The 8,597-nt window shown below is 31.8% G+C and overlaps 1 pseudogene; it reads right to left on the minus strand.

Moving 5' to 3' along the window:
• Positions 1–337: 337 nt before the first annotated feature.
• Positions 338–7,415, minus strand: LOC149575547 (anthocyanin synthase-like; annotated as a pseudogene).
• Between the last annotated feature and the right edge of the window lie 1,182 nt (positions 7,416–8,597).

The following is an 8,597-nucleotide window of genomic DNA, read 5'->3' on the forward strand; positions in this document are numbered from 1 at the left end:
TTCAAATTTTTATATGGCTTGCCGATAAAAATGGCCGACAATGAGCTTGCAAACCAAACCAACCAGACCAGGTAGCACCATCTAGGAAAATATTTTTTTAAGAAATAATGGTGGAGCACAAATACAGCAGTCAAGATTGTTGCTATCACAACCCACCTTTTGAGTCACCGAATAACTCGGTATTAAATTTATTTCTTAGATTAAAGTAATTAAATATTTTATTTAAACTAGAATGCAACATTAATAATGAATTCGTTATAAACAATGACGTGAGGGTTTAAAGGAATCAGTTACAAATCTGAACGAAAAAAAGTTGTTAGTTGTTAATTGTTCGTTGTTAGTTGTTAGTTGTTAATTGAATCAATGCTGGAAGAGGGGAAATAAAGAATTCATCATGCAGATTACAAAACATGGCCCATGAAATCCTTGCTTTCTCCTTGCTTACTACACTTCTGTGCTCCACGCTCTTTTATCTTCCATTGCTCACTATGTGCAATAAAACACACTCCAAATGAAGAATTATGAAAAACTACTAGTTTTGGTTCTTAAATGGTAGAATTCAATAATTTGATTGATTTAATATTAAAATTTATTAGATTTCTGCAATCTATTTGTATCATATGTTAATTTGATTGTATAAACAATTTTTATCATAATTTTTTTCAAATCACATTCTATAACCTATCATTAGAATACAAGAGAAAAAGGAAGAAGTTATGTTTCTGAACTTTTTGCAGCTGCTATTTAATAATAGATCACAAAGTGTGATCAGAATCTTGATTAAGATTTTTCACACAATAGATATCATAAACATTATTAACTATTGTGATATTGCTATCAGTTTAACTGTGTGATTTTGAGTCAAACTCATTGATTCATGTTTCATGAGTAGTGATTCAATATGAATCCATCTCTAATGAGAATAAATGGAACACTTAGCATTCATTGAATCTAGGTAATGCTGTGGAAATTATCTCCTACTTATTATTAACTATTCTTATGAATTGTAAAAAAGTGATACTCCTAATTTATTTCCTTGAGAAACAAAATATGAGAACTAATTCTCAACTTCAATATAAAAGAAAAAGAAAACTCAAATGCCAATCTGGGCACCTCAAGTGCATCAGCAACGTTGACAATGAAGGCGCCTAGAACACTTTGAACATCAATCCAATTCCCATCTTTTCTAATTTGAAGTCCTGGGGTTTCATCATGCAGAAGAAATGTAACAACATTGGGATCAGAGTGAGGAGATAGTCCAAGTACCAAATCTGGCTGAGGACATGGTGGATAATAATTAATCCTGATATACATTTCTTTTCCATCTCCACCCACTGCCTTGTTCAATGTATTTTCATTTTCCAATCCCAATCCTCTATTCAGAGCCTCCATCAAAACTTCCTACAATCTGTATACCTCTACACCATATTCATCCATAACCTTCCTGAAAATAACAAGAACTACATACCCATTGGAAATATTTCTTAACACATAAGATATAACACACAAAAAAAAAATGATTGAAGAGAAGAAAAAAGCATACATGAAATCAGAAGGTTTTTTGGGCCATTTGGACATATTTCTTCTATCAGGAGGCCAAGCAACGTTGTAATAATAATCCCACCAGTCCAGTTTGGCATCTGAGTATCCTACTTTTCTTCCATATCCAATATGGTTCCCAGCTTCTTCATTTTTATATGCTTCCCTTTCTTCAATGAGGAGATTGAAAAAAGCTTTGCCCAAGGCTTGTACTTGAGAGATGACAGAGTGTGGGATTAAGTGATTGATGATCTGAAAGAATCCCCAGTCTTTTGCAGCTGTTGAGATTGCTGCAATAGTTTCTTGCTATGGATATGGTATGTTCAAGCCATGCCAATCAATGATTGGAATGTGGGTGTTTTGTGTTAAGGGTTAAGATTGTCTAGAAGAATTTAGAGAAGAGGTGTCTTAGAGCCTCCCACTGTATAGTCTAGATTAGATGTAGAACATTTTAAGATATAGAGTACTCTAGAAAAGGAGTTTCTAGATTTTGGTACTATATGTATAAATATGTGATGTGCACATACAAGCTATCCATTGTTAGAAGACATTTGAAGGTTTGATGTATGTAAGCAAGCTAGATTAATATATTATCAATTATGTATCTCTATTTTTTTTACTTTGTTTTGTCTTGCTTTCTATATTGCAACAGTTATTACTTTTATTTTTATGTTGTTTATGGTCTGTTTTAACATGGTATCAGAGCTTAAGCTCAACTAGAAATAGATTTTTGTGTGGTTCAGCTAGAGATTCATTTAGAGGTTCAGCTAGAGATTCAGCTAGAAATATCTCTAGAGAGATTTGGTGCAAGAAATACATTGCTGGAAGTGGTTTGTTTGCAAGGTTGATTGTGTTTTTTTTTGCTAACATGAGCTCTTTAAATAAAGTTTTGCCTATATTTGATGGAAATGGTTTTGGAGATTGGAAGATTGCAGTCATTTGAAAGAAAAGACCTAATGGAGGATAGTGAATAAGGAGATTAGAGAACTTGGATCCATCCTATTTTGAGAAAATGACTAATTATTTCAATCAAGTTACTTTTTTAAATGCCCAACTAAAGAAAATAGGTGTTGAATATGCAAAGAAAGATTTTCAGTTGATTGCAATGGTTAAAAGTAAGCTCTCCTAGCCATACAAGGTATTTAAGGAATCAAGGAAACAGATTATTCAACTAAATCCTAATACTCCACAACAAACTTTTGATCAATTTTGTAAGTCTATTATAGATGAAGAAGCTCAACTTATTAAAGAAGGGTATATTAAGAAAAATCATGCATATAAGTAAGTTTGTTATAAATGATGGAAAGAAGAATTGGAGAGGATATAATAAATTTCAGAATAATGAGAATTCTAACCATATTTTTAGAAATGATGGTGTAGAGAAACAATGTGGAAGAAAACTCATTATTTGGAGGTATTGTGGTGGTAAAAATCACTCGGACAAATTCTGTTTGAAAAAGTAGGATGATGAAAGGAAGCAAAACAAGCCCAAGCAAGGAAAATTTAAGGATGGCAAGAAGGTGGATACAACTTTGTAACCATTTCCTAGAAAAGAGAAGATAAAACAAGTAAGGAGGTGACTGCTACACCTGAAATAAAATCTAATGTTAATTTGTGGTGGGGGGTACTTTGCTTCGGATTCTATTAAATAATGGGTTTTAGATTCGGGTGCATCATTTCACATCACTGGATATAGATCTTTGCTTACTGATTTTTATGAAGGAAAGAGTCCAGATCAAGAAATTACTATCGGCAATAAAATAAACTATTGGTTATAGGTATAGGAACTGTTAATGTAACAAATAGGTCTTTGAAAAATGTTTTATTGGTTGAAGGATTAGGGGCGAATCTAATTTTAGTATACAAAATAGTTCAAGTTGGCTATTGAGTTTGTTGTTACTATTGATCAAGTCATTGTTAGAGATAGAAAAGACCCAACCAATATAATTGTCATTGGTAGAGTTGATCAAGAAGAAAGTCTTTTTAAATTTGTGGGATTTGTTGATGATGAATTTAAACACTCTCATGCTTATATTGCTCAAGCTGATTATATGTCAAAACTTTGGCATGCTAGACATGGACATATCAATTATAGAAAATTGCAAAATATGGTTAGAATGGATATGGTTAGAGGGATAACAAAAATCTCACCATCTGAAGGAGTTTGTGAAGGATGTGTGCTAGGGAAACATCATCGAGATCCTTTTGATTCAGGTAAAGCATGGAGAGCCAATCATCCATTACAACTCATTCATATTGATTTATATGAACCAGGCTAGGTAAAAGCATAGATCTGTGTCACCATTTAGGATACCAAAACCTGTTTTAGTCAAATCTCATTTCTCTATCAAAACTTAATTTTTTTCAAAAACTAAAAATATACTTTTATAGATCTTAGATTCAATATCATCATTATATAAATTTTTGAGTGTTTTGATTAGTTATAATATGTTATAATCTCAAAATATTATAAGTTGATAATTCAACATTTCAGAAGATGCTCCCTCAAATATTTATCTCTAGAGGAGAGAATCCTATTCATGAATATGTAATTTTTTTCAAAAAGGTATAGATTTGACAGGGAAGTTTTGATGGGAGAAAAAACTATTGGATTCTAATAAGGTCAAACTTGAGTGCTTATAACAAAGAAAATATACATAAAAAATAATTATGTCTTTTTTTGTTCCCTAGCTATACATGTCATCCATAAGATATTTTCAAATCAAAACAAAAAAAGATGATTTCCATATACTTGTTTGACGGGAACTACACCCTATATTTTCTACAGTTAAAAATGGGACTTCAAAATAAAATAAAATGAATAAATTCTTACTCAAAAAAATTATAAAAATTATAGGCATAATTCTACACATTTTATTAGTTTACATCATCTTCATATTCTAAACAAAAATACCAAATTTATTTTGTCATTAATGTTGAACTGTTGCATTCTAATATCTCGTTTCTTTATAAAAGGTGACACATATTTTTTCTTTTACCCAGCTATCCCTCAATTTCAAGTGCCAGGTATCTCCTCACTTTTATTGATGATTATAGTAGGAGAGTATGGATTTATTTCATTGAAAGAAAGAATGAGATACTTCAAGTTTTCCAAAAATTTAAGACTTCAGTTGAGAATCAGTGTGGGAAAATATTTAAATGCTTAAGAACAGATAATGGGGGCGAGCATTGTAACTATGGATTTGAGTCATTTTGTGAGAATTGTGGAATTAAATTGCAAAAATTAGTACCATATACTCCTCAACAAAATGGCTCATTTTATGTTGCATTTTAAAAGTTTACATAATAAATTTTGGAGTTTAGCTATTTCTTGTGTTGAGTATATTGTGAATAGAGTTCCAACTAAAGCCCTCACAAATATCACCCCTAAAGAAGCTTGGAGTGATAGAAAACCCCACATTGGTTATTTTAAAGTATTTGGGTGTATTGCTTGGACACATATCCCTAATGAAAAGAGGAAAAAGTTAGAACCAAAAAGTCAAAAGTGTTTGTTTATGGGTTATAGTGAAGAATGAAAGGCTTATAGGTTATATGATTTGACAACAAATAAGTATTTGTTACTAGAGATGTAAAGTTTGATGAGCATTCACAACTTACAACAACAACTGCTTCTCCTATTCTAAAAGAAGTGAAGATTGTATTGATGAGGATGACGTATGCATTATTGATACAAATGAAACTACTAATGCTTTTGATCAGCCATTATCTATATGTAGTGATAATGAAGAAGATGTTTCTCTAGCTAAACAAAAGACAAGAAGTGTTGAAGAAATCTATAGACAAGGTTCAAAAATCCAAGGAAGGAATAGTTGTGCTCTCATGGCCAAAGCATTACATGAAAATGATTCATAATCCTATGAGGAAGTTCAAGGGAAGAAAGAGTGGGAGCAAGCCATGAAAGAAGAATATAATGCATTAATGAAAAATAAAACTTGGGAACTTGTACCTCAAACCCAAAGGTAAGAATGTTATTGGTTGTAAGTGGGTTTACAAAACAAAATTTAGATCAAATGGTGATATAGAGAAATTCAAGGCTAGATTGGTTGGTAAAGGATTTAATTAAAAAGAGGGTGTTGATTATGAAGAAACATTTTCTCCTATCATTAAAATGAATATAATTAGAGTTCTTTTATCTTTGGCTACAAGTCTTGGGTGGCATGTTCATCAAATGGATGTAAAAAATGCTTTCTTAAATGGAGATTTATATGACGAAATCCATATGGATCAATCTCCAAGTTTTATAGATCAGCAAGATCCTAATCATGTTTGCAAATTAAAGAAGTCACTCTATGAACTTAAGCAAGCACCAAGAGCATGGAATGACAAGATTGACAGATATTTTTAGCTTCATGGGTTTCAAAAAAGTAAATCAAAACCAAATCTTTATGTTAAGAAGGTGAAAGATGACACCATCATTGTTGCAATTTGTGTAGATGATTTACTCATTGCTGGAACAATTATTAGTTTAATCAATGATTTGAAATTGACTCTCAAAGGGGCATTATGTATATGACTAATTTGGGTGAATTAACTTATTTTTTTGGCTTGCAAATTAGAAGGCTTCTTGATGGGTTGTTCATCTCTCAAACAAAATATGTTTAGGATCTTTTAGAGAAATTTAAAATGCTTGATTGCAAGCTAGCCCCTACTCCTTTCCAATCTGGAGTCAAGCTTACTAAGGAATGTACCTCCAAGAAATTAGATCCTACTCTATATAGACAACTTGTTGGTAGCTTGGTTTATCTAACTCATTCTAGACCAGACATTTGTTTTGCAATCAATTTGGTATCTCATTTTATGTAGGAACCCAAAGAAAGTCATTGGATGGCTACCAAGAGAATTTTGCAATATGTTCGTGGAACAATGTACTATGATGTACATTACAGTATCTCCAATTTCTTTGCTTGGCTTTACAGATTTAGATTAGGGAAGTGATATTGATGATAGAAAATCTATTGGAGGCTATATTTTTCTTCTTGGCTCAATTCCAATCACATGGAGCAGCAAAAAACAAGCCACTACATCACTATCTTCATGTGAAGCAAAATATAGAGCAGCAAAAGAAGTGGGAAAATAAGTAGTTTGGCTTCAACATCTTTTATGTAAACTTGGCTTTAAACAAAGTTCAACTACTACTTTGTATTGTGATAATCAAAGTGCTATACAAGTTGCAAGAAATCCTGTTTTTCCACATTGAAATTGATGTTCACTATATCAAGGATCTTTTTCAAGAAAATATTTTTAATCTTCAATTTTGTCCAAGTGAAGATCAAACAACAGATATCTTTACTAAGAGTATGCTTGAGGCTAAATTTCTCAAGCTACACAGTATGCTCGGTATGATTGAGGTGAACATTAAGGGGGCATAGTCATATAATATTCCCCTCTTCCCCTTTCTTTTGTATTTTTTTTAGTGAATCTTAAGGGGGGATGTTAAGATTGTCTAGAAAAATCCAGAGAAGAGGCTTCCTAGAGCCTTCCATTGTATAGTGTAGATTAGATGTAGAACATTCTAGGATATAGAATACTCTAAAAAATGAGTTTCTAGATTTTGGTACTACATGTATAAATATATGATGTGCACATACAAGCTATCCATTGCTAGAAGATATTTCAAGGTCTGATGTATGTATGCAAGCTAGAATAATATATTACTAGTTATATATCTCTATTTTTTGGCTTTGTTTTGCCTTGCTTTCTATATTACAATAGTTATTACTTTGATTTTTATGTTGTTTATGACTTGTTTTAACATTTTGAGCTTTGACAGGCTCAAGACGAGGTCTCACATATTGGAGGGGGACTTTTTCAATTGCACTCTCTAATAATGTTTGAACTCTTGGTAAACTACCCATTCATGCTCCTAAAATGAGATACCGCAAGTGTTTTGCACTGCTCATGAATTGTCTTCTAGAGGCCTTGTATTCTTTCATTGTGACACACAATCACAATTTAGGCCTTCTGAAATTTGGGTTTGGTTATTTTTGCCGCATTCAACTATAGTTCAACCTTATATTTCTGAGGAGGTGTGTCAGTATCAATTTTAGAGAAAACATGAATCTTCATATAAGTAATAGACAATCTAGTATTTTTGCTTAGAGGAGTGAAACCTAAAACATGTTTTAAAGTGTTATTTTGTCTCGTCTTTCTATCAGTTTTCTAGGGGATTTTATATTATTGTTTGATCAAATAACATAATTTATTTTAATTTTTGGGTCATGGAAAGTTGAAAATGTCTCTTCTCGATATAAAGTTTTTTTTGCATCTTGGAAAGATCGACCTTGAGATTAAAAAAAAATTCATGTTGAATGAATATTTTTTACAAGAAAACAATTTGATACCTTTAAAATTTTAACTTATGACTCACAACGAGTGACATGTCCAGAACATAAAATATGCAATTTTATAGATAATCATGTGATTGGTTTTGTTGAGGTAGCCTTCTATCTGCATGATTTTCTCATGCTTGTGTAATCATCCCACCATCAACTCTTCATCTATACCACAAATTATGACTATACATCAAAATAATTATGCTTTCAAAACCAATGCTTTTATAAGCTCTTCTCACCAATTTTCTCATCACTAAAATATTGTATCCAACCATGTCTCAATATGTCCATCAATGTATTCTTTAAAATATCCTTTCAAGTTTCATAATTGTTACTCACACTCTCACACTTTGGAATTGGGCAATTAGTAGCTTTCTAGAACCTTTTGAAACAAGCCAACTTTATATTTACCTACAAAACTCATCCTTTCAAGTTTCATAATTGTTACTCACACTCTCACACTTTGGAATTGGGCAATTAGTAGCTTTCTAGAACCTTTTGAAACAAGCCAACTTTATATTTACCTACAAAACTCATCCTTTCAAGTTTCATAATTGTTACTCACACTCTCACACTTTGGAATTGGGCAATTAGTAGCTTTCTAGAACCTTTTGAAACAAGCCAACTTTATATTTACCTACAAAACTCATCCTTTCAAGTTTCATAATTGTTACTCACACTCTCACACTTTGGAATTGGGCAATT

This window comes from Cupressus sempervirens, chromosome 2, assembly GCF_028749045.1.
Source record: "Cupressus sempervirens isolate cs-2001-9-10 chromosome 2, ASM2874904v1, whole genome shotgun sequence".
Taxonomy (NCBI): domain Eukaryota; kingdom Viridiplantae; phylum Streptophyta; class Pinopsida; order Cupressales; family Cupressaceae; genus Cupressus; species Cupressus sempervirens.